This window comes from Jaculus jaculus, chromosome 2 (genome assembly GCF_020740685.1).
Source record: "Jaculus jaculus isolate mJacJac1 chromosome 2, mJacJac1.mat.Y.cur, whole genome shotgun sequence".
NCBI classification, from domain to species: domain Eukaryota; kingdom Metazoa; phylum Chordata; class Mammalia; order Rodentia; family Dipodidae; genus Jaculus; species Jaculus jaculus.
The window spans coordinates 52,481,453-52,506,646 of NC_059103.1; the positions used below are offsets into that span (position 1 = coordinate 52,481,453).

The 25,194-nt window shown below is 45.6% G+C and overlaps 1 pseudogene; it reads left to right on the forward strand.

Moving 5' to 3' along the window:
- The window catches only part of LOC101596808, a 59,291-nt pseudogene that overhangs the window by 1,572 nt on the left and 32,525 nt on the right, over nt 1–25,194 (forward strand).

The following is a 25,194-nucleotide window of genomic DNA, read 5'->3' on the forward strand; positions in this document are numbered from 1 at the left end:
ACCCAGCCAGGCCTCCCCATATGCCCTTGACAAGGACAGGAGAGGGGATTTGAGGACCTAGAAGCCCAAGTTTCCTACATAATGTATTTTTCTTGAATATATACAGATTGTTAAGAAAGAAAATAGAGTTGTCTCATTCATATGAGAATCTTATGTTAGCTTTGACTATAATAAGCTTTCTTTTAAAATAATAAATTACGGGCTGGAGAGATGGCTTAGCGGTTAAGCGCTTGCCTGTGAAGCCTAAGGACCCCGGTTCGAGGCTTGGTTCCCCAGGTCCCACGTTAGCCAGATGCACAAGGGGGCGCACGCATCTGGAGTTCGTTTGCAGTGGCTGGAAGCCCTGGCGCACCCATTCTCTCTCTCTCCCTCTATCTGCCTTTCTCTCTGTGTCTGTCGCTCTCAAATAAATAAAAATAAAAATTTTTAAAAAATAATAATAAATTACTTGATTTTTTCTGATTATAAAAACATGCATAGTTGGGGCTCATAATAGTTTACTGGATAAGAATGTACAAGCACAAGGACCTGAGTTCAATCCCTAGCATTCATGGGAAAACCAGGAGTGAGTGGCTGGGAAGGCGATTCAATGGTTAAAGGTACTTGACTGCAAGCAAAAAGCAGTGCAATGAACATCATCATATGTACTTTTTACAAGCTTGCCCAGTTATTGACTCAGAGAAGTCTCCCTCATGGTAGACTCTGCTGGTTCCACCTGCCCAGTGTCCAGTCCTCCCTTTCTTTCATAACAGATTGCTATGGGCAGAGAGGAGGGAGTTGTCCAGCTTCCACTCACCTTTCATGTGCAGCCCACCCCACCCCAAGGCATGTACCCAGGCCTGGGCCATGACATCCTATTGGTAGCTGAGGTTGACTCAGAGATGGACTCATGCCCCAACTGAGTCTAGGGCCAGGGCCAGGATCTGGGCTTAGGTTGGAACCATAGGAAAAGGGAGAGTTCATTTCCCTGGATCTTCCCATAATAAAGATAATGGGGGGCTGGAAAGATGGCTTAGCAGTTAAGGTGCTTGCCTACAAAGTCTAATCACTCAGGTTTAATTCCCCAGGACTCACATAAGCCAGATGCACTAGGTGACACATGTGTCTGGAGTTTGTTTGCAGTGGCTAGAGGCCCTGGCATGCCCATTCTTTTTTCTGTTCTCTCTCTCTCTGTCTTTCCCTCTCTCTCTCAAATACATAAAAAGAATAGAAAATATTTTTAAAAAAATGATAATTGGGCCAGTGTTGCACGCTACATGGGAATGTTGTACCTGAGAATGAAGCCATCACTCAGAAATAGAAAGACTTGGGCTGGACAGATGGCTTAGTGGTTAAGCACTTGCCTATGAAGCCTAAGGACCCTGGTTCGAGGCTTGATTCCCCAGGACCCATGTTAGCCAGATGCACAAGGGGGCACACACGTCTGGAATTCGTTTGCGGTGGCTGGAGGCCCTGGCATGCCCATTCTCTCTCTCTCTCTCTCTCTCTCTCTCTCTCTCTCTCTCTCTCTCTCTCTCTCTGCCTCTTTCTCTCTGTATCTGTCACTCTCAAATAAATAAACAAAAATGAACAAAGCTAGAAAAAAAAAGAGATAGAAAAACTTTATTCTACTTATTACACTCAGATTTGGAACCAACAGGCATGTCCAACTCATAGCCCATGGATCATATGTACCCCAATATAGCTATGAATATGAGCCAACTCAAAAACCATAAACTTACTCAAAACAGTATGAGGTGACTTAATGATAGTTTTCTTTTTGTAATTCATAGTACTTTTTAACGTGTTGGGGGGGGCACAGGAAGACTACAGCAGTGTGTGGGGGTCAGAGGACAACCTCAGGTGTCAGTCCATCCCATCCACTTCTTTGAGGTAGGGTCTTTTGCTGTGTACACTAGACTAGCTGGCCTGTGAGCTTCTTTCTGGGTATTCTCCTGTCTCCACCTCCCATCTCGAGGTAGAAGAGCTAGGATTACAAACATGCACTACCATATCCTGCTTCACACAGATTCTGGAACTCCAAACTCAGGCTACCACACTTGTGCAGCAAGCACTTTAACCTACTGAACCACCTCCCAGATCCCAAGTGTGTGGTTTGGAGCAAAATCTTTGTAGATGGACAGCATGTAAGTTCTCACCATCCATGCGCTGTTGGTTGGATATCTCTGATTCGATTTTGAAAATAGTTGTTTTTTTTTTTCATAAATAAGTACACTTGTGTTTCTGACTCTTGTGATTTAAAAGCGTCTGTATGAGGGAGAAGATCACATCTTTGGAACCGGCCCAGCACACAGGCATTTACCCTGAACTCCCTGTGATCCTCCCTAGCTGCGCCTGCTCTCGGGACGTTCGTGAACATGGCCTGGTAGGGACATAACAAGGCTCGGCACAGAACTGCCTGCACGGAGAAGAGAGGTCCATGGGCGCCCTGGCTCATTTTCTTCTGCATCTTAGACCCCATTGTATAAAATAAAGTAAGGAGGGGTTCATATACAAATAAGTATGAAAAACTCTAGGCTATAGAAATACAGGACTAGGGAGATGGCTCCTTGAGAAAGCACTTTCCGCAAGCATGAGTACCTGAGTTTGAATCCTGAGAACCCATGTAAAGCCAGACACTGGAATCATTGTCCTTAGTTCCAATGCTCCTATGGCAAGATGGGAGGCAGAGACAGGAGAATCTCCCAGAAGTTTGCAGGCCATCCTGGCCATCCCAGTGGTAAACAAGTGACCCTACCTTAAAACAAGGTAGAAGGCAAGCACTGGCATCCAAGGTTGTCTGACCTTGGCACAGGTACCAATACATGCACGCTCCAACCCCCGATGACCACCACCATTACCACCGCACACATAATCACAAATGAAATACAGAGGACTAAATTTGATACTGAAAGCCTCAAATCTTAACCATATTAATATGTACCAGGACTCCCTAAAGGCCAGGCATCATCTGAGTCTTTGAAGAGTAAGAGGAGTTGAGGAAATGGCTAGCCCTCAGCACACCAGTTGAGTCCTGGGCTGCTCTTGCTAGCTGGAGTCTCCAAGCAGGTCATTGAACCCCTCAGTTCTAAAAGTTATAAAACATCTATCTCATGGGACCACTGGGAAGATTCCTATGCCAAGTACTTGTCCAGAACCGAAAACACAGAAACTCTTCAGTAAATGGTAGCTGTGAACATTTTAACCTTAATCCCATCATGCACTTTCCCATTACTGACTCAGCTGAGGATGCTTAGCTGCCCGGGTAAGATGGAAGCTCCCTGACAGTCTACTTGTACTTGCATTGAGACCCCATAGAGTGCAGTTGCTAGTGAATTAATTGCACTCTGTTGTGGTCTGAGGTGTCAGAACACTGGCTAAGAGTGGGCGATAGTGGAAGGGTGTGGTTTAAGGGATTAGGTCAGCTGGGATCCAAGATCACCCTGACCACTAACCATCATTGGCTGTAATGGGCCACTGGGGCCCTTCACTAATGAACTGTTCACAGCGTGCTTGCCTCGGGGGTGAAGCTGCCCATCCCACCAAGACTGCTCTCAGCTGTGTCTTCTTCAAGGCTGTGCCTTGGGATAGTTTGCTCCTTTGGTACCCTTTGGGATTCAAAGTATTTGGGGGTAACAGCATGCTCCCCAAAAGTAGAAACAAGGAATGTCTTTAAGCCTATGGGGGGAGGAGAATCAAGATCATTCCACTTTGCTACAGGTGAGAAATGTCAGAAGAGTCGGGACTCTTCTCTCCTAGAGGAGTTCTCCTTTCTTAGAAAACATAATTACCCTCCTTCCTTCCAAGAAGGTTTTTTGGAATATTGAGATCTCTGGGAAATTGGCATTTACTAGAATCCTGGATCACCTACCCAGATACTTGGCATCAGGACTAGACTAACCAAACCTATAAAAGACCCCAATGTGGGTCTTTTCTCATTTTCTGGGAACCCCTCCTTACCCTCATATTGGATAAAGGCTCTGAATTCATTTGTTCTCTTACAGCTCTCCCTCCTAGAACTGTAAGCTAAAACAAAATCATCCTTCTAACTCTTATCCTCTGGTCTGTGGATTTCATCTGTCAAAATCCATAAAGATAAGAATCTGAAGGCCACTGACTCTGAGAGCTTTGTATGGCCTTTGAGCTTATGGAGCCCTAGCTCCTGAACTATTGCCCACCAAAGAGCCAGGATAAAGCTCCAATGCTCTCAAAGACACCCCAAATTCCCAAATCAGTATCAAAATATTAACATTCAAATGAGGGGAGTTTTGTTTATTTATTAGAGAGCGAGAGAGAATGGGCACGCCAGGGCTTCTAGCCACTGCATATGAACTCCAGACACATGTGTCTCCTTGTGCATCTGGCTTACATGGGCACTGGGGAATCAAATCTGGGTCCTTAGGCTTTGCAAGCAAGTGCCTTAACCACTAAACCATGTCTCCAGCACCAAAGTGAGGTTTTAGATTGAGTGAAATAACAGGAGTGAAGGAAGGGTTGACCATTCTGAACCTCACTCTGTCAGGGATGGGGCAGGAAGGAACAGGTGGACAAGAAGGTGAGCTGTTTATACTTTCTTCCTTTTTGAAGGTCCCCCTCCATCCTTAGCCAGATATCTCTCTGCCTGTGAATTTCTGCCAAGGGCCACTTTTATTTTTCAAGGGCCACATTTTAAGCATCATTTATTTGAGGCTAGTACCAAACTATGCCACAGTTTTTCCTAGGATGAAAATTCTCATCTCTTGCTTCCTTCATGCCCCAGGCTGATAAATACAGGACTGGGACTTTAACTGCCACATCGATCTCTAAGATGTATGTCAAGGCCAGCCTGGTCTCCATGAGACTTTGTCTTTAAAATAAGTCTGATAAATGTATGTACATATTCATATATTAGTTAAAGGCAACTGAGATAGAACAGTTTTTATAATGCATTTAGGTAAGTAAAAAACAAAATCCAATACATTTGCTATAATGTTTAGTAAATAACAGATAGTATATAAATATGTAAAAGGGCTGGGGAGATGGCTCAGTAGGAAAACGGAGTTCAGACCCCCAGAACCCACTTGACAGCCAGACACAGTTGGGTATTGAGTGTCTGCAATCCCAGCCCTCCTATGGTAAGATGGGAGTATAGACAGGAGAATCCTGGAAGCTCATGTGCAGCCAGCCTGGCATATACAGTGGTGAACAACAAAGAGGCCCTGACTCAAATGAGGTGAAAGGTAAGGCCCAACACCAACATTGCCCTCTGACCCCTACGGGCATGCCATTACGTGCATACACCCCAAATCACACACAAGCTTGTATGCAAGGAATTGGAAGAGCGGGCATTAGGGAGTCTCTGCTCAACAACATGGGCAGAAAGGCACTTCCCCTGCTCTGTCCTCAGTATCTGTCCATGTGTCTTCGTCCTACCAAGCAAATGTTGGGCATTTGCACTTTTATTTAAATAAATTAAATTTTCAAAAGGTATCCCTATGATTATACTAAGTCAGGTAACCCAGGCCCAGAAAGCCAAGCGCCACATGTTCTCTCTCATATGTGGATCCTAGCTACAGATGACTGGGCTTCTGCGTGAGAATGAAAATACTTAGTAGCAGAGGCCAGTAAGTTGAAAAGGAGACATAAAGGGTGGAGAAAGGAAGGGAGGAGGATACTTAATAGGTTGATATTGTATATATGTAATTACAATGATTGTAATGGGGAGGTAATATGATGGAGAATGGAATTTCAAACGGGAAAGTGTGGGGGTGGGGAGGGAGGGAATTACCATGGGATATATTTTATAATCATGAAAAATGTTAATAAAAATTAAAAAAAAAAAGGTATCCCTATGATTAGATATAAGTTCACAGCATATAGGGAAATACAGTAAACACTAAGGGTCCTCTCCCACAGCCCTCCCTCGTTCCCCTACCAAAATCCTCAGGCTTCCATAGTTAATCCAACAGCTGAGATCTGACTTGAGGCTTGAGTCCTAAAGACCAAAGAGCTGAGAATAGAGCCAGTCTCCAGACAGCCTTAGTGCAAACCCCAGGAACAATGGTGATGACTCAAAGTCAACAGCTGAACCTTTCCATTAGCCTCCCATCCAAGAAGCATCCAGATCATGAGGGTGCATTGCCCTCCTGTATCCTTTCAAGCCCTTTCTTGTAAGACTGAGAATAAATTAGAATGCAAGAACTCTTCCACGGAGCCAGCACCAAACACTCTGATGTGTACATGGAGGGTTAGAACTATACATTGTGAGAAAGAGATGAATCAGAGTTTAGTTATTATGATATGAATATTTCTACTCCTATCTTTCTTTGTCAGGCACTTGCCTGCAATTCTGTTTCTGTCCTTCTGTTACCCACTGTCCTGTGCCACACAAGGGATGAAACCCCATGAATCCCTCATCATTCTTTGTCCTTGTTAACTCTCGGCCACCTGCAGGTCTGCGGCACAGAACAGAAACCCGTCTTTCTTTACCTGGGCAACTCTAAATGTTCCTGAGTGGGGGGCTCAGGGGAAGCACATTAATTATCATGCTGATCTCCCTGTCAAGTGTCATGATTAGGAGGACCATGCCAAGTGACTGAGTTTAACTGTTCAAACCTGGTTTCCAAAACAAATAAGTGAGGCTAATGATGTAGGTCCGTAGCTAAAGTGCTTTCTTTGCATGCAAAAAAACTCTGGGTTTGGTCCCCAGTACCACAAAAACTTAGTTGTGGTACTTATCTATAATACCAAGTGGAGGCAGAAGAATCAGAAGTTCAAGGTCATGCTCAGCTAGATAGCAAATTTGAGGCTGAGGCCAACTTCAAATAAATAAAAAGGTAACAAGAGCTCATTTTATACCAAGTGTATGTGGCCTTATCATGTTTGTCTTTATTTTTGCAAGATTCAATTCACAGTATTTTAAGTAAGTATTTAGCAATTAGCAGTCAACCGTTAATATGCATTTGTCCACAATTGAGCAGTGAGTTGAGAGAGTCATTAGCAGAGGAACAGAAATTTACAAATCTGGCTTCCAAGTGTGGCTCGCTAGGACTATGACCTAAATGCCAATATAAATAACCAGTTGTTATTTGTAGAGCCTGAGGATTAAGTGCATGGGCTTTGGAGTCAGGAGGCTCTGGAGCTAATCGCAGGGCTGTCACTAAACAGGCACATTAGTTAACCTCTGTCAGCATCAGTTTCCTTCTTGCTGTGGCTCAGATAATGAATGTCCCCCAAGGCCACATGTTAAAGGTGTGATCTCCAGCATGGTGCTATGGGAAGGTGGTGGAATCTTTAAAAGGTGGAGTCTAGTAGAAAGTCTTTGAGTATGTTAGGGGTCTAAGACCCTCCCACCGCTTCCTTTCCCACTTTGATTCCTGGCTTTTGTTGTTTGTCTAAAATTATTTTCATGTTTTATTACTTTAGAGGCAGAGAAAGACAGAATTGGTGCACCAGGGCCTCAGCCACTGGAATCTAACTCCAGGTGCTTGCGCCACCTACTGGGTATGTGCAACCTTGCACTTGCCTCACCCTTGTGGGTCTGGCTTATGTGGAATCTGGAGAGTCGAACATGGGTCCTTAAACTTTGCAGGCAAGTGCCTTATCCACTAAGCCATCTCTCCAGCCCTATTTGACTTTTGAGGTAGGGTCTCACTCTAGCACAGGCTGACCTGGATCTCAATCTGTAGCTCCAGGCTGGCCTCAAACTCTCAGCAGTCCTCTTAACTCTGCCTCCAAAATGTTGGGATTAAGGCATGTGTCATCACACTCGGGTTTTTGGATACTTGGCTTTTGACATAAGTGGCTTTACTCTGTCACAAGTCACCACCATGATGCACTGCCTCACCAAAGGCCCCAAACGGTGGAGCAAACTGATCTCAGACTGAAACCTCTCAAACTGAGAGTCAGAGTAAGCCTTTCTGTGTAGGTTATTTACCTTCTGTGTGTGTAAATTACCATCATGAAAGAGTAACACAATAAATTCTACTGCACAGGAATTCTGTTAGGACTACATGAGAAAATGGCCATGGCCTGCTTTAAAATGGAGTCCTGGTTCCTCCGCATACACGACTTAGAATTATTTGAGGACTCCTTCCTTTGTTCCTCTCTCCCAGCGTGTGTTAATTAGACTTTCTGTCTCTGCTTTTCACCATTACTCGTCTCTTTAATTGGTAACTTGTGGTCAGGTAACTGAGTCTAGTCTGTTGGGACCACTGGAGCTAGAGACTTTGCCCTGAGACTGTGATAACACCACTGTCCTTTTCTTAATAAACCCAATCTTTTCTTCATTCTGATTCTTCCTGAAATTCTTTTCTATGATATTAAGACAAGACTACAGCTACACCTGAGTGAAGTCCCTGGGAGAGACTCCTCAGGCTGGCCATATCCAGCTACATCTCCTGCTATCAGCACCTAAATGAAGCCAAGAAAAACAAACCTTACCTGGGTCCAGCAAGAACCCATAAGGGGTGAAGAGATAACTCAGCCAGTAAAGTGCTTGCCTTGCAAGCATGAGGACCTGACCTCTGACCTACATTACAAAGGAAAAGCTTGGGGAGGGAGAGAATTACCATGGGATATTTTTTATAATCATGGAAAATGTTAATAAAAAGTTAAAATTTTTTAAAAAAAAAAGGAAAAGCTGACTATGTGGGCCACATAATCACAGAGCTGGAGAGGCAGAGACAGAGGGGTCCCTGTGGCTCACTGACCAGCCAGTCTAGCAAGTTCCAGGCCAGTGAGAGCAGCTAGCTCAAAAGAAGAAAGAGAGAGAGAGAGAGAGAGAGAGAGAGAGAGAGAGAGAGAGAGAGAAAGAAGGAAAGAAGGAAGGAAGGAAGGAAGGAAGGAAGGAAGGAAGGAAAGAAGGAAGGAAGGAAGGAAGGAAGGAAGGAAGGAAGGAAGGAAGGAAGGAAAGAAGGAAGGAAGGAGAGAAAGAGTGGATGGCACCTGAGGTGTCCTCTGGCTTGCACACACACAGACATACATACACCTACACATGTATTCTTACACATACACACTCAAAGAATTCATAAGATAGACACCAGACCATATGCAGGGCATCTCCTTCCCTACCATAAGCACAGCCTTTTTATACTACAGAACAATCCAGTTGTAATGTTAACCACTCAGAGTTAGCATCAGACTCGACGAGTCAAAGGCAGAGCCTGTACATTTTGTTCAAGAGTAGAGGACTCTGAGGCAAAGTCCTAAGAGGTAAATCCAGACAAGAGAATAGTGGGATCCAAAACCAAAGGAAAGGAGCTTTGGAATGTCCAGCGAGGAAAGGATGGTGGATATCAAGCTTCTAAGGTGAGGAGGGGATCTAGCACTGGGAGGGAGGGGCCTTGCATGGGGCACATGGGGCACGAGGGGGGAGGTTGGGCACCTGTGATCCACGCCTACCTGAACCGGTTATCTAGAACACCTGCCACACTCCTTCAGGAAAGGAGGTTTGGAATGCCCATCTCCACTCAGACCAGAGACAAACACATGGACTTTGTCCCTTTGACTGTTCAGCGGGGGCCTTTACACATCTTTCATCAGGGCGGCGTGAATAGACGGAGCTCAGTCCACAATGAGACTGGAACACTACTAGAGGTTACAGAGGCACAGAGAAAGGGAGGGGAGATGCTCACGAACACAGCGTCACTCCTGCCTCCGGTGGTTCTCAGTGGTGTGTGCTGTGATTTTTCCAAGATCATTAAATGAAAAAGGCAGCTGTCCCAGAGACTCAAGCCTTGTCACTGGGTACGCCGTTAGCTTCCATCATTCAACACCCGGCGTCTGCCCTATATGTGGCATTTCAGAGGCTCCTGGAAGACTGCCAACCGTGGCTATAAAGGACCAGGCTTGGACACACAGATGGCTTCCCGGTTGTGTGCACAGGACTCCGTGATCTCTACCACCTACACCACGGATAGCTCAGCCAAGATTCCGTCACAAAGCCAGTGTAGTTTGTTGGACAGCAGCCACTCAGGAGAACAAAGTGTGGGTGTCCACTGCCAGGTGGAGCAGCCCCGCCTGCTGTAGAAGATAGACCAAGCATCGGTCTATTTTCCTTTGAAGAGCTCCTAAATCCTCGTGTGTCCTATGATAGACAGCCTTAGAAAATAGCACTGTGCTGTGCTATGAATCAGGTAGAAGTGTTCCTGGAGACCGAGACAAAAGTCAGTACAGATCTCAGTGAGCCCTAGGCTGACACCCCATGCACAAGGTCCCTCCATCCTGAATGGCAGCTGTACACATGACCCAGGTCACAAATTCAGCCTGCCCATAAGAATTAGGATTCAGGGCTGGAGAGATGGCTTAGCGGTGAAGCGCTTGCCTGTGAAGCCTAAGGACCCCGGTTCGAGGCTCGGTTCCCCAGGTCCCACGTTAGCCAGATGCACAAGGGGGCGCATGAGTCTGGAGTTCATTTGCAGTGGCTGGAAGCCCTGGTGCGCCCATTCTCTCTCTCTCTCTGCCTCTTTCTCTCTCTGTCTGTCACTCTCAAATAAATAAATAAAAACAAACCAAAAAAAAAGAATCAGGATTCATTACCCCAAGTCTCACTCTCTGTGCTTTCTGCCCCAAATGCTGGAACCACCCTCCTTCCACATACATGGAGATATTTCATTCTCCTACCCAGCAGAGCAGTTCACAACAAGCTTCTCCCAAACTCTCTCAAATCTATACTCTCTGAACTGGGGAGATGGCTCAGTGGGCAAAGCGCTTGCTGCACAAACATGAGGATCTGAGTTCAGATCCCCAGCACCCACATAAATGCCTGGTGTGGTGGCATGCGCCCATAATCCCAGCACTTGGGAGGTGAGACTGGAGTACTCCCAGGGCTTGCTGAAAGCTCTGGGTCTAGAGAGAGACTCTGTCTCAATAGAAAAAGTGAAAAACAATTCAGGAGGACACACCACGCCAACCTCTGGCTTCTACATACATGTGCATGCAAACCCACCATGGTGATTTAAATGTAAAATGCCCCCCCCCATTCACCCATGTTTTTGCATACTTAATCCCCAGTTGGTGGTGTCCTTCAGTAAGGTTTTGAAACCTTTTGGAGGTGGAGCCCTGCTGGCAAAAGTGTGTCGCTGGAGGCAGGCCTTGAGACCTCACAGCTCCGCCCTGCCTACCATGCTCTGTCTACTTCCTCCTGCTGATGTGACGAAGTGATGCCGGCTGTAGGCGCCTACCATGCTTTTCCCACCATGACAGACTTCTCTAAACTGTAAGCCAACAATCAACCCTTTGCTTCCTTAAGCTACTGCTACTGATCAGGTCTGAGTAATGAGAAGGTAACACACGCACCTGCAGCCGCACATAGAAGAACACGCATACACACATGCAATGAAAATGGACTCACTTCTGTCTCTCTCAACCTGAACACCCCAGTCCTAATGGCAAATCCCTCTCTCCTGAAGAACTCTGACACCTTCATTTCCAATATCCATCTCTACTTCCTATCCCCCACTCTCCAGCCTAGTCCAGGTTGACTTTTTGAAAACACACATGATGCAAGTGTTTCATTCACCTCCCACCAGTCTTAGAACAATGACCCATACCTAGGCGTCATGTGGCCCGTCCCCTGCAATTCCAGTCTGTGTTGGTCAGCATACCATCCCCTACATCTTTACAGACTAGCCCTGAGAGCTTCTGTCTTAGTTCGCTAATATTTCTGCTTTCTGCTCTCTGCTTGCAAAGAGACTTTCCCAACCCCACTGGCCCCTTTCTTAAAATTGAAATATAATACACATAAGAAAATTGACTATTTCGAACAGCAAGCCATGAAATGGCATTCACCGAACACCAGCATGGAATGGTTCTCGGATGTGCAGTCATTCTTGCACGAGACAGTGTGGATCTTTGCTGTATCCCTGTGATATGAGGACATATGCTAATCTACCCTCTTGTGCTGACACGTTCTTCAGGTCTCAGCTCCAAAGACCATGCCTGGTCCCCTGTTACACATGCCTGTGGCTTCACGTACTTAGCATGTGACATGGCATTCCATGGGTGTCTCTTGTAGTTTAAAAGTGAAATGGTGGTGCTGTTTGTAAACCCTCGAGGAGGTGGAGCCTTGCTGAAGGAAGTACTTCACAGGCGGGGCGGGGGGGGGGGCGCGGGCGTGGAGAGGTAGACTGAGGTTTTATACTCCAGCCCTATTCACTACTGCTCCCTGGCACCAGAAGCAATGTGCCCAGCTGACGTTCTGCTCCTCTGCCATGCCTTTCCTGCCATGATGGACTATATCTTTGGTCCTGCAAACCAGAATAAACCCTTCCCTTCCTGAAGCTATTTCTTGTTGGGTATTTGGTCACAGCAACGAGTAAAGTAACAAATGCCACGTCAGTCACTCTCACACTCACTTGGACCATGTGTTCCGTGAGGGCAGCAGCTGTGGCTTAGAGGAATGTGGGCACATGGGGTGGGGGGAGTTCAGTACATCGTAGTCCAGCAAGAGAGTAAATATAGAATGCAGAAATGAGTGAGGACCACCTGCAGTGAGGATCACCATTGTCATCAGAGTGGAACGCCATGTACTTCCAAATGTCTTCAATTCCAGGGCCACGTAAGAGCTTACCTTCACCTTTGGAGAACTAAAAGCAACAGTAGAGTGTCTTTGTTCTATCTTTTCCTCAAGCACAAGAGGCGTTTTCCCATGGTGATTAACTTGTAATTCACCTCTGACAAAAGAGGAAATCACCTGCTCACTTTTTAAATAAGGTCTCCTCTCATTCTATTGTTCAAAGTTTCGAAGCTATTGAATCTACATTCAGCCTTCTTAAAACATTCTGCCATTTCTGTTAACTAATGCAAAGTAGCGCTCCTTTTGCTAAGACAGCCTGACCCTGTTCCATCCACAGAGATGCTCCCTATGCTCAACATAGGGTGGGTCGTGGGATGTGAGGTGGCTTTTCCTAGAAACTGCATCCACCAAGTTCATGGAAAATTCAATCACAGATGACTCAAAGACAGGCTCCAAGCCTGACACAGCCATACTTTAGGCACTGCTCCTAACTCCACACACCAACAATAGCAACAGCACCCTAATTCAGCAAATGAGGGGGGAACCCCCAGAGATCAGGCAGACACCGGAGAGCCCTCATTGGAGGGCCACGCGACTTAACTATAATGACATCCAGAAGGCATATGAGCAAAGACCTTGTGGTCATTCTATACCATGTGCGAAATCACAGGAAGCAGAAAGAACTGGAGGCTACAGTTGTAGGCCCTCAAGCGCTTGGCACTTGAGTACCCTGGGTATGTGTTGACTTTCCAGCTACCTGAGCAGTGGCACCACAGGAGGATCAAGAATATCTTGTACCATGCAAAATGCTACGCCTCCGCTGAGTGTCCTATGCAGCTACCATCTTGAAAAGGCAGCCCATCCTGGTTTTCTACAGATTCACAGTGGGAAAGGTAGGTTGGATGTCCTCCCTATCCAAGTGAAGGCTCTGGTAGTCTGAGTCCCCTGGGACGCTTCTAAGTCCCTCCTGTCCCCACCCTCCTTGTGGAGAATGCGATAAGAACACAGTAATCTCTGGATCAAGCAGAGGACTGCGGTGCATGGTGCTCTCATTGCAGGGTCGGCGTGCTGAGATAACCCTTCCGGCTCTTGGCCCAGGAGGTGAGGAAAGATCTGAGAGGAGCCTGCCATGAGGTCACCGTGGAAACCTCCACCCACCTGTCACTCACCACCACCACAGCTAGCCTCAGCCCCTCTGAGCTGAAGGTTCCAGCAACCAAAAACATCTCATAGCCTCACGTGATGTGCCCCATCTTCCCACAAGATTTTCCATGTACAAATCTGCCTTTCATCACCTCTGCCACAGTTTCCCTACCACTGTGCAAGTCTGTGACCCTCACCTCATCTTCCTTTGGCCAAGGCTCATTTGCTTCCATGTCAGCTATCAAAACTCCCCCTGGGAGCCCGGCGTGGTGGTGCACACCTTTAATTTCAGCACTAGGGAAGCAGAGGTAGGAGGATCACCACTAAGTTTGAGGCTACCCTGAGACTACGTAGTGAATTCCAGATCATCCTGAGCCAGTGTGAGAACTACCTCGAACAAAAAAAATCCCCCTGGGGCTGGAGAGATGGCTTAGCACTTAAGGCACTTGCCCGCAAAGTCAAAGGACCCAGGTTCGATTCCCCAGGACCCATGTAAGCCAGACTGCTTTGTTCAATCCTGAGTTCTCTACTGTATTTGGTGTCAGATTTTTCAAAACATAAGCTACCAATTTGGATTTGTGATTTTTAAGAATAATGAGTGCTGAGGATGTGGCTCATTGGTAGAGCTCTTGCCTAATGTGCACAAAGCCTTGGGTTGAATCCCTAATACCAAAACCAAAAAGTCTGATGATAATATACCTGAGTGTGCCATTAATGATGTCAGTATCTTCCTGATTTCTGATGCAAAGAAACAAAGAATTCAGAATATGACAATGTAAGAGGCAGACAGCTGGAGCTGGAACAGATTGCTCTCAGATGTCCTTCAGTGAAAGGCATAACAGTCAGGACAACACCAGAGGTCTGTGTTCATATACACATGTGCTGATGCTTAGGCTGAACTAAGCAATCACATGGGAAACTATTGTAAAATGATTTCTGGTGTTGCTGTTCCCCCCTAGGTAGAAGAGAATGAAATTGAGTGCTGCCTTTAAGCCTGGCTGAGAAACATACTGTCATCGGTGTCATTAATGAAAGGGTAGATGTTGTTCCCCTGAAAGCCTTTGACCCCTTGAAGCCCTTGTGCCTGAAGGTCAGTTTAAAAGTATAGGAAAGAGACTAACATTTTCTTAAGCCTTTACCTAACCTTTTATTTACAGCCCTAAGATTAGGATGTACCTGATCAGCAAAAGGACCAGATGCACATGGTGGTACATGTGTCTGAAGTTTGTTTGCAGTGCTGAAGGCCCTGGTGCACCAGTTCTCTCTCTCTCTCTCTCTTTCTCTCTCTCTCTTTCTCTCTCTCTCTTTCTCTCTCTCTCTTTCTCAAACAAATGTAATGAAGTTTTAAAGAATTTAAAATAAAAAGAAAAGAAAACTTTTTTAAAAAAACTCCCCCTTTAAGGCTGGAGAGATGGCTCAGCAGTTAAGGTGCTGGCTTGCAAAGCCTAATGACCTGAGTCTGATTCCCCAGTACCCATGCAAGGCCAGATGCACAACGGCACATGCATCTGGAGTTCATTAACAGTGGCTGGAGGCCCTGGTATACCCATTCTCTCGCTTGCTCGCTCTTTCTCTCTCTCTCTCTCTCTTCTATATCTCACTGCTTGCAAATAAATAACTTTAAAAATATTTTTTAAGCTGAGCATGATGATGCACACCTTTAATTCCAGCATTCTAGAAGCAGAGGTAGAAGGATCTCTGTGAGTTCAAGGTCAGCCTGAGACTATATAGTGAATTCCAGGTCAGCCTGGGGTATAACAGGACCATACATTGAAAAAGGTGTGTGTTGGGTGTGTGTGTGTGTGTGCGTGTTCTTAAATTCCCCCTGGAGTTGAGTAGGGGACTCAGCCTCCCCCATACAGCCATATACACTCCTTCCCAAAATTTGGTGTGTACCTCCTTATAAAGCTCCTTTAATTAAAAGAGAAATGGTTCTATAGTTCTTTCAGCTGACCTCAGTGTCTCACCTTGGACTTCATACTGTTGGGAGGAAGGAGGAAGAGAGGGGCTTTAGTGTACATGAGTGTGGCTGTTTCATGTGTACACAGATACACGTGCATGCGTGTGTGTGGAGGCCAGAAAATACCCTCCAGTGTCATCCTCGGGAACGCTGTCTCCCATTGGCTGGAAGCCCACCAGTTAGCCAGCTGGCCATCAAGCCCCGAGGGTCCTGTCTCTGCCTCCCAAGCACTAGGATTATAGGTGTGTTCCACCGCCCTGTGTTTTCCATGAACACTGAGGATCAAACTTAGGTCTTCCTGCTTGCAAGGGAAACACTTCAGCAACAAAGCTATTTTCTCAGCCCCTGGAATGTTTTATGGTTATGTTCTTTCCATGTCTTTTTAAAAATCTTCACTATCATAATTTTATCACACACCGATTCCTGCACTGAACCTTACAAAATTCTCTCTCCCAACACAAAAGATTGTGCTTCTGTCTGTATTCCTTTCAATTGATGGCTTTGTTGTCAAGGCTTAACTTTGCCAACTTCAGGATGATTTCACCGATGACTGCGTTTTGCCATCTGTAGCTGCACACTTTCCCTTCGGGTGTGTGTGTTTTGCATAATGACTTCACATGACAAACATAGAATGAAGGTGTCACAAATGTACCATGGTCAGTGATCATGGCATCCCCAGGGGCATAGGATGGCCCTGGTTATTGAGGTATTTATTCCTGACCTTTGATTTGCCTTTTCAGATAAAATCAATATTTTCAAAATCGATACCAGTGGTTGTAGAGAAACCTTAATAATCTTTTTAAGGAGTTATTCTCAAGGATAACCCATCCTTTTCCAGGGGCTTGCTATGGTGGTTTGAAGGCAAAGTGTCCCCACAGCCTCGTGTGCTTGTGATTAAACCTTACACTTAGTCTCCGGCTATTCGAGCCTTTGGGATGGTCACTGGGCTGTCGTTGGGCTGGTATGGAGGATTACTAGTCCAGCCCCACTGGCTGTTCATAACTAGCTCATTCTTTCTGTTCCCTCCCTGCCCATGTAACAAGATGTGATGCCTGGCTGCCTGGTCCTGCCATGATGAAGCTTCCCTTGACTCTATGAGCCAGACATAAACCCATTCCTTGCATACACTGCTTCTAATCTGATGTTCTGTTCTAACAACAAGGAGGTAATTGCTGCACTTACTTCCACCACCTCTGGTTCAAACCATTTTACTGTTGAAGTTGTTCCTGATCATGTACTTTGAAGGACTCACTTAAACCTACTATTGAAATTATGGAACAGGGCTGGAGAGATGGCTTAGTGGTTAAGCACTTGCCTGTGAAGCCTAAGGACCCCGGTTCGAGGCTCAGTTTCCCAGCACCCACGTTAGCCAGATGCACAAGGGGGTGCATGCATCTGGAGTTCATTTGCAGTAGCTGGAAGCCCTGGCACATCCGTTCCCTCCCTCTCTCTCTCTCTCTCTCTCTCTCTCTCTCTCTCTCTCTCTCTCTCTGTCTGTCTCTCTCTCTCTCTCTCTGTCACTCTCAAATAAATGAACAAAAAAAATTAAAAAAAAAAAAAGAAATTATGGAACAGGTGAGAAAGGAGCATCGAGGAAAAATTGCACCCTGAGCTGGAAGCCACCTTGCAGCTTTCTTTAAGCCAATCTGAAAGAAAAGCCATCTGGCATTTTGTTGGGAATTAAGTTCCTCTTAGTGCATGAAGCAAACAGCACTGAGGTGATTGTCTATTTATGATCATCAAGTGCATGCACTAGCGTGCCCTCCAACAACAGAGGGAGCCGGAGGCGAGCTCTAGTGGCTGGCTGGGAGAGGCAGCTATGATTTGGGGACACTATCCTCACCAGTCCTTTCACCATTTCATGAGTACAACCCTAACCTTAGCACTTCAAAAGCTAGTGGCCCGGAGATAGTGCTCAGTCGATAAAGTGTTTGCTGCACAAACCTGAGGACCTGAATTCGGACCCCCAATGTCCATGTAAAACCAGGCTCGGCAGCATAAATGTGTAATCCCGACTGCTGGGGAGACAGAGCAGGGGATGCCTCACACTTGATGGCTAGTTTCTAAGCAAATTGGTGAGCTCCGGGTTCAGCGAGAGATAGTTGCAAAAAAATAACATGGAAGGGACTAGAGAGATGGCTCAGCAGTTAAAGGTGCTTCTTGGCAAACCCTGATAGCTCAGGGTTACAAAATGGCACATGTCTAGAGTTCATTTGCAGTGGCAGGAGGCCCTGTCATACCTATACTTCCCCCCCCCCCAGTAAATAAATAAAATATTTTTAAAATAAGGTGGAGAGTGACTGAGGAAGACACCGCATGTCTACCTAAGGCATACACACACATGCATGCACAACTCATCAGAGGCTACTATCATTCATAGGTTTGATGCAGCCAATTTCTTCTTCCTCCTCCTCACTTTGGTAAAGGAGGGCTCTTTTCTTGGTTCACTACAGTAGGAAAACTTCTCACTGGCCTCCTTCTTATTCTTCGTATGTTCCAAAGTCACCCTCCATGGGATAGAAAACCTCCTCTGAATATGTAGAGATTTGAGGTTCATTTGGGACCAAAGAGAAAAAGGGTACCTAAAAAAGAAGTAACAATATAACTTGCATTTTTTTAATTGCAATCCTAAATGTGTTTTCATTTAAATAATGCTGGGCACATGGCTTTCAAACTGCTTTTCCAGATAAGAATACAACATCAGTGTCCATCAGCTCAGCCATGAAGTAGCTTTCTCACGCATAGCTTACTAACTGAAAGCAAGTATTACTTACCACTGGGCCACAAATCCCACTCCTAAACTCTCTAGCTAGCTCTCGTTACCTCTCAATGTTGTTTGTTCGGTAAGAGATTCACAGCAGCTTGGCTGTGTAGTGCTGGCTCAGGGCTAATAATGAAGCTTCAGTCTTAATGTCAGTCATGAGGCTAGGGAATGTAGCTCAGTTGGTGGGATACTTGGCCCACATGCAGAGAAGGCCTCAGGTTCCATCCCTAACATCACATAAAGCAAGTATGGTGGTACACAGCTATAATCCCAGCTCTTGGGATGTGAAAGCAGAAGGATCAGAAGTTCAAGGTCATGGGCTGGAGAGATTGCTTAGTGGTTTAAGGCACTTGCCTGCGAAGCCTAAGGACCCAGGTTTGATTCTCTAGATCCCACATTAGGTAGATGCACATCATGGTGCCTGCATCTGGAGTTCATTTGCAATGACTAGAGGCCCTGGTATGCCCATTCCCCCACCCCTCTCTCTCCCTCTCCCTCCCTTCCTCCCTCCATCTGTCCCTCTGATTCAATTAAATAAATAAATAAACATGAATAAATGAATTTTTTTAAGGTCAAGGTCATGCCTCAGCTACATAGTGAGCTCAGAGCAGGTCAGGGATATATGAAATCCTGCCTTAAGAAAAATAAAACGGACTGGAGAGATGGCTTAGCAGTTAAGGTGCTTGCCTACAAAGCCAAAGGACCCAGATTCAACTCCCAAGACCCACATAAGCCAGATGCACAAGGTGGCACATGCATCTGGAGTTCATTTGCAGTGACTAGAGGCCCTGACAGTCCCATTCCCTCTCTATCTGCCTCTCTCTCTCTCTCTCTCTCTCTAATAAAATAAAAATGAATGAATGAATGAATAAATAAATAAATAAATAAATGAAAAGGAAAAGGATTTTTTAAAAATGTCAGCTATTCTGAGAGGTCTGCTGGCTAGTCAGGCTGGATATGTACTTGAAGACTGCCCAGCTGTCACAGCTGCTGGTCGTTTGACAAAACGCTTCAGTGCTTAGCCACCTACTCTTCCCCACAAGGACACTTGAGGGTCATCATAACACGGCAGCTCGCAGAGCCAAGTTGAAGCTATGTTCACTTACGACTCGGCATCTGAAATCATATGACTGTCACCTCCATTCACCTACTGTGAGTCACTTCGTCCAGTTACCATTCAAAGACAGAATTAAGCCTTCCATTTCTAAGGAAGCAGTGTCAAATTGGCAGGCATGGTTTAAAACCATCTGAGGCAAAATTTTAATGCAAATCATCGTGGCATACCTGTTAAAACACATGTGGTCACTTTAAAGGCCCTGCTGCCTAGGGTCCGTGTCCAAGCTAGCAAGACCAGCTTCTGCTGCCCAGTACAAGACCTTCACTCTGTGCCAGGGAAACCCAATGTCATGTGGTTTATGGACTTGGGTCCTGTCTAGTGCCTCCATGGTGTGGTTCTTAGCACAAAGACTGAGACATGTGAAATAGGTCTGTCCCCTCCCCTGAAAACTTATAAAAGGGACCATCTCACTTGGTTCTTAGGAGTTTCTAGATTCTCTCTCTCTCTCTTTTCCTCTCTCTCTCTCACCTCAGCCTCCCAAGAGCCAGAATTACAGGCATGGGCCACTTCACCAGTGATGTCTTTTTCTCCTCTTCTACCATTCATGATGAAATGTTGAGGACCTCTTGCGCAGGTAACAGTCACTGTGATATCATGAATACCATGGCCACTTCATGTTAGGAAGCAGCATATTCCAAAGCCCTCTTCCCCAGCTCCTCTTCCTAACTACCCCCCCCCCCAAGCCTTGGAGGGCACAATGGAGATGTCTCATTTAGTGCTGAGCATTCAACAGCCATGTATTCTTAGCACTTTGGGGGTTTCTTTCTTCCCAGTGGTCACTGCCAACTGCAGAAAGAAACTTCTCCCACCAAAGATGAGAGCAGCATGAAGTTGAGAATTCTTAGACGTAAAGCCAAGTGACTTGTTGCATGATTAAACTGCTGTATAACCATCACCAAGATCAAAATCTAGCATACCGGGGCTGAGGAGATGGCTCAGTGGATAAAGCGCTCACCACTCAGCTAGAATGGCTGAGTTTGATCCCCAGACCCCACATAAAAAGCCAGAAGCCATGGTAGGCTTCTGTAATCCCAGCATGCTGATGCTGACTAAGAGACAGGATTTGGAGACAGAATCTTCCAGAAGCTTGTAGTGAGGGCATCAAACAATAACAGAGGAAGAACTCAGAGTGAAAAACTCTGCCTTGAGATAAAGAGGACAGGCCAGGAGTTGTCACACGGGTCACTGACCTCCACACGGGTACGGTGCATGCACGTGCACACCTGTGCTCAGACAATGAGCAGGCACACAAAGAAATAATTTTAAAATCTAGCATGTCTTAAGTGCCTCCATTAAGCGAATCTCTTAATTTTCTATATACATGGTCAATTCATAAAAATAAAGATAGCTTTAGTTCTTCCTTTCAAATCTTTGTAACTTTCATATCATTTTATTTATTTATTTATTTTTAATTTTTATTTATTTATTTATTTGAGAGTGACAGGCACAGAGAGAAAGACAGATAGAGGGAGAGAAAGAGAATGGGCGCGCCAGGGCTTCCAGCCTCTGCAATGCGTGCGCCCCCTTGTGCATCTGGCTAACGTGGGACCTGGGGAACCGAGCCTCGAACCGGGGTCCTTAGGCTTCACAGGCAAGCACTTAACCGCTAAGCCATTTCTCCAGCCCTCATATCATTTTTTAAAATATTTTATTTATTTATTTACAAGCAGAGAGAGACAGAGGACAAGAGAGAATGGGCATGCCAGGGCATTTAGACACTGCAAAAGAACTACAGATGCATGCACCACTTTGTGCATCTGGCTTTATGTGGGTACTGGGAAATCAAACTCAAATCATTACGCTTTGCAAGCGAGTGCCTTTAACTACTGCTCTTCTCTCCAGCCCTCATTTTCTTGACTGCTATATTATTGGACCTCCAGGCCAATGCTGAATAGATGATAAGTGAATACCCTGTCTTAGTCCCAACATAGAAACATCATACTCTGTATTTTACCATATTTATCAGTATAGTTGCTTTTTTTTTTTCTTTCTGAGGTAGGGTCACACTCTGGCCCAAGCTGACCTGGAATTTACTATAGTAGCCTTGAACTCATGGCGATCCTCCTACCTCTGCCTCCCAGGTGCTGGGATTAAAGGTGTGCACCACAACGCCTGGTTTATTTAGTATAGTTTCTTTGTAGATAACTTTTAACAGATTAGGGAAGTTCCCTTCTACTTCTGGTTTGGCAAGAGGAGTTTAAGTGGAATTGTAATTCATACATTTTTGCAATTTGAATACAATCTTAACCATTATCAGGGTCTTACTTCCAGCTGTGAGTAATACACCATAAATAATTTACCATAAATAAATAAATATCATCCTAGATCTAGACACAGAAAAACACTGCCTAGGGGCTAAGGAGATGGTTCAGTAAGGTACTTGACATGCTAGTATGAGCATGGAAGTTCCTGCCCCCAGCACCATCTAAATGTTGAGTGGGTGTGATAGCCATCTTTATATAATGCTAGCACCCCAGAGGTGGAGACAGGGGATCCCCCTGAGCAAGCTCTGAGCTCCAGTGAAAGACCCTATCTCCATAAAGACAAGAGATCAAGAATGTCACCCAACATCAACTTCTGACCTCCAAATACACACACATGTGCACACAAATACACAGCAACAAATAATGGGAGGAAAATCATGCCTAGACAGACTTCAAGTTCACCCTGGCTGATCTTCAAATGGATGATTAGTTTGTCGGTTCTTTGGAAATTGCCAAGATTTGTTCATATGAAAGCTTAAGTGTGCATGGTGCTTAAATATCTACCTGAGCTGGGTGTGGTGGCTCACACCTTTAATCCCAGCACTCGGGAGGCAGAGGTAGGAGGATCGCCATGAGTTCAAGGCCATCCTGAGACTACATAGTTAATTCCAGGTCAGCCTAGACCAGAGTGAGACCCTACCTCAAAAAACACATACATATATATCTGATATGCTGTGGAGGTAGGGACTGAAGTAGAAGTAGGGAGGGCGAGGAGAGAGCAAGCCTAAGGACCAGCAACAGCAGAGACAGCAAGGACAGGGTGACTGCCCCAGACCCCCTGAACTTGGCCACATGGAGTGAAGAATTTTCAAATGTCTCAACACCCAATTCCCATGGCTTTAAAGTGACAAATTGTAAAGCAAGAGTGTTTGTCACTAGAAAGTGCCTTCAAGTTTATTATCATATTTACACAGCAGCCCCAGGAGGGTCATCTTGAAGCCCAGAGACATTCGGTGACTTGCTCAAGACCACACAAGGAGAGCTAAACTCAAGACTGATCTATAACTTGGAGCATGCCGCCATTTCACCATTTCATGTTGGCAACAATTGTCTTGTAAGTTGTGACCAGTTTTGGGTTTTGGTCACTATACATGTGTTCATGCTTAACATAATTTTTGTTTGCTTCCTTTTTTATTAAATATTTATACATTTTATTTGAGAGACAGACAGAAAACTAGAGACAGTGAGGATAGGTGCACCAGGGTCTCTTACCACTGCCAACAAACTCCAGATGCATGTGCCACCCTGTGACATGGGAACTTGGACCCAGACTGTCAGATCCTTGTAAGCAAGGGCCTTTAACCACTGACCTATCATCTCCAGCCCGCGCTTTTGTTTTTGAGACAGAGTTTTGCTGTGTAGCTCAAGGTGGCCTCAAACGCACAGCCTCCCCCACCCCCAGTACTGGAATTACAAACAGCCACCACCACTCCCAGTTCTATGCAGCTTTAGACATCATTTTGCCTCAAGTAAATTGAAGCATCCATGTTTCAACTCCCAGCTCATGGTCAGGGTGTGTTTCGCCAACACACAATAAACAACAATACAAGAGACCCCACCGCAAACAAGGTGGAAGGGAAAAACAGACTCCCAAAGTTGTCATCTGATTCCTGTGCATGTGCTGTGGCCTATGTGTGCCTGCATTCACACACATCAACACATGCATGCATACCCCCCACCAAAAAAAAAAAAAAGAATTAAGAAAGAAAGAGCCAGATGTGGTGGCTCACGCCTGTCATCCCAGCCCTGGGAGGCAGAGGTAGGTGGATTGCTATGAGTTCAAAGGCAGCCTGAGAGGACATAGTGAATTCCAGGTAAGCCTAGGCTAGAGAGTAAGACCCTACCTCAAAAAGAAAAGAGGAGGGGAGAGGGAAGAGGGAAGAGACAAGGCAAAATGAGACAAGACAAGAGGAGCTGGGTGTGGTGGTGTCGTACACCTTTAATCCCAGCACTTGGAAGGCAGAGGTAGGAGGATCACCAGAAAAAGGAGGAGAAGGAGGAGGAGGGGAGGGGAGGGGAGGGGAAGGAAAGGAAAGAGCTATTGCTGTTTGCATAAGAAACGGTGACCTGGGGGAAGATGGAGTCACCTTTCCTCCAGGTTTTCTATTTGCACCAGATGAACTAACTCAGTGTAAAGCATGAAGGGCCTCTTTCCAGGGCTGTGAACTCTGGCATCATTTGCTATGTAAACAAGGACAGAAGGTCTCATAGCCAGAATGCCATTAGCACTGGGATTCTGAACCCCCAAGTAAACCTGCCTTCTCAGTTATTTTTATTGTTATTATTACTAAAAATACCAATTGGCCCACACCATGACCATGAAAACTTGACAGCAAAGAGAAATTTTTCCAAAGTGGGAACTGCAGCTGAATTGAATTTCGCCTTCAGTTTCTGAAGCTCCCTTGGGAGACACCCAGGGATCTGAAGTTTGCAAAGCTTCTCTAGAGCCCTGATGACACTCACATCTCCTGTTATTGTTTTTCTTCATCCCTTAACATGTCATGGCTACCCGCGTAAAGCTGTACGCTCTAGCTACCTAGTGAGCTCCAGGCCTGCCTGGATCCAGCCTCAAAAATAAATAAAATAATAAAAGGAGGGGGGTTGGGAGAGATGACTCAGCAGATTACAGAACTTGCTGCGCAAGCATGAAGAACTGAGTTCACCCTCAGTACCCACATAAGAAACCAGGCATGCCATGCATGCTGGTGGCCTCCGAACTGAGGGAGCAGAGACGAGAGGTCACTGAGGCTCACTGTTCAGCTAGTTTAGTCGAGAAGACAGCAATGCCAGATTCAGGGAGAGAGCTCACCTCCACTTAATAAGGAGGAAGAATGACATAAGAGGACACCCCAGATCCTCCTCTGGCCTCTGCACTGGTGCTCATGGTTGCACACATTGTACACATAGGTACAGGTACCACACATGTGCGTATACACACACACAAAAAACACATAAACCAAGAAAAGGAAAGGGAATACCTGCTAAGGAAGAGTCCCATTTTTTAAAATATTTTTTCTTCATTTTTATTTACTTATTTGAGAGTGACAGAGAGAGAGGGAGAGAGAGACAGATAGAGAGAGAATGGACGCGCCAGGGCTTCCAGCCACTGCAAACAAACTCCAGACGCGTGCGCCCCCTGATGCATCTGGCTAATGTGGGTCCTGGGGAATCGAGCCTCGAACCGGGGTCCTTAGGCTTCCCAGGGCAAGCGCTTAACTGCTAAGCCATCTCTCCAGCCCAAGAGTCCCATTTTTGAACTTGTAGGAGCTCCGTGTTGTTCATTCTTTGAGGTGCCACTTTGGGTAGATAGGCCAATACCCTCATGCAATGTTTATGACAGTATCCTGATGCCAAGATCCTGCCAGAGGACAAAAGTAGCAAGGATTATTTTATCAAGTGATGGACCTGAGACTTTCATAAAGGCTGTTGCAAAAATGTTAAGACATGGAGTTATTCCTTCTAACTGATTAT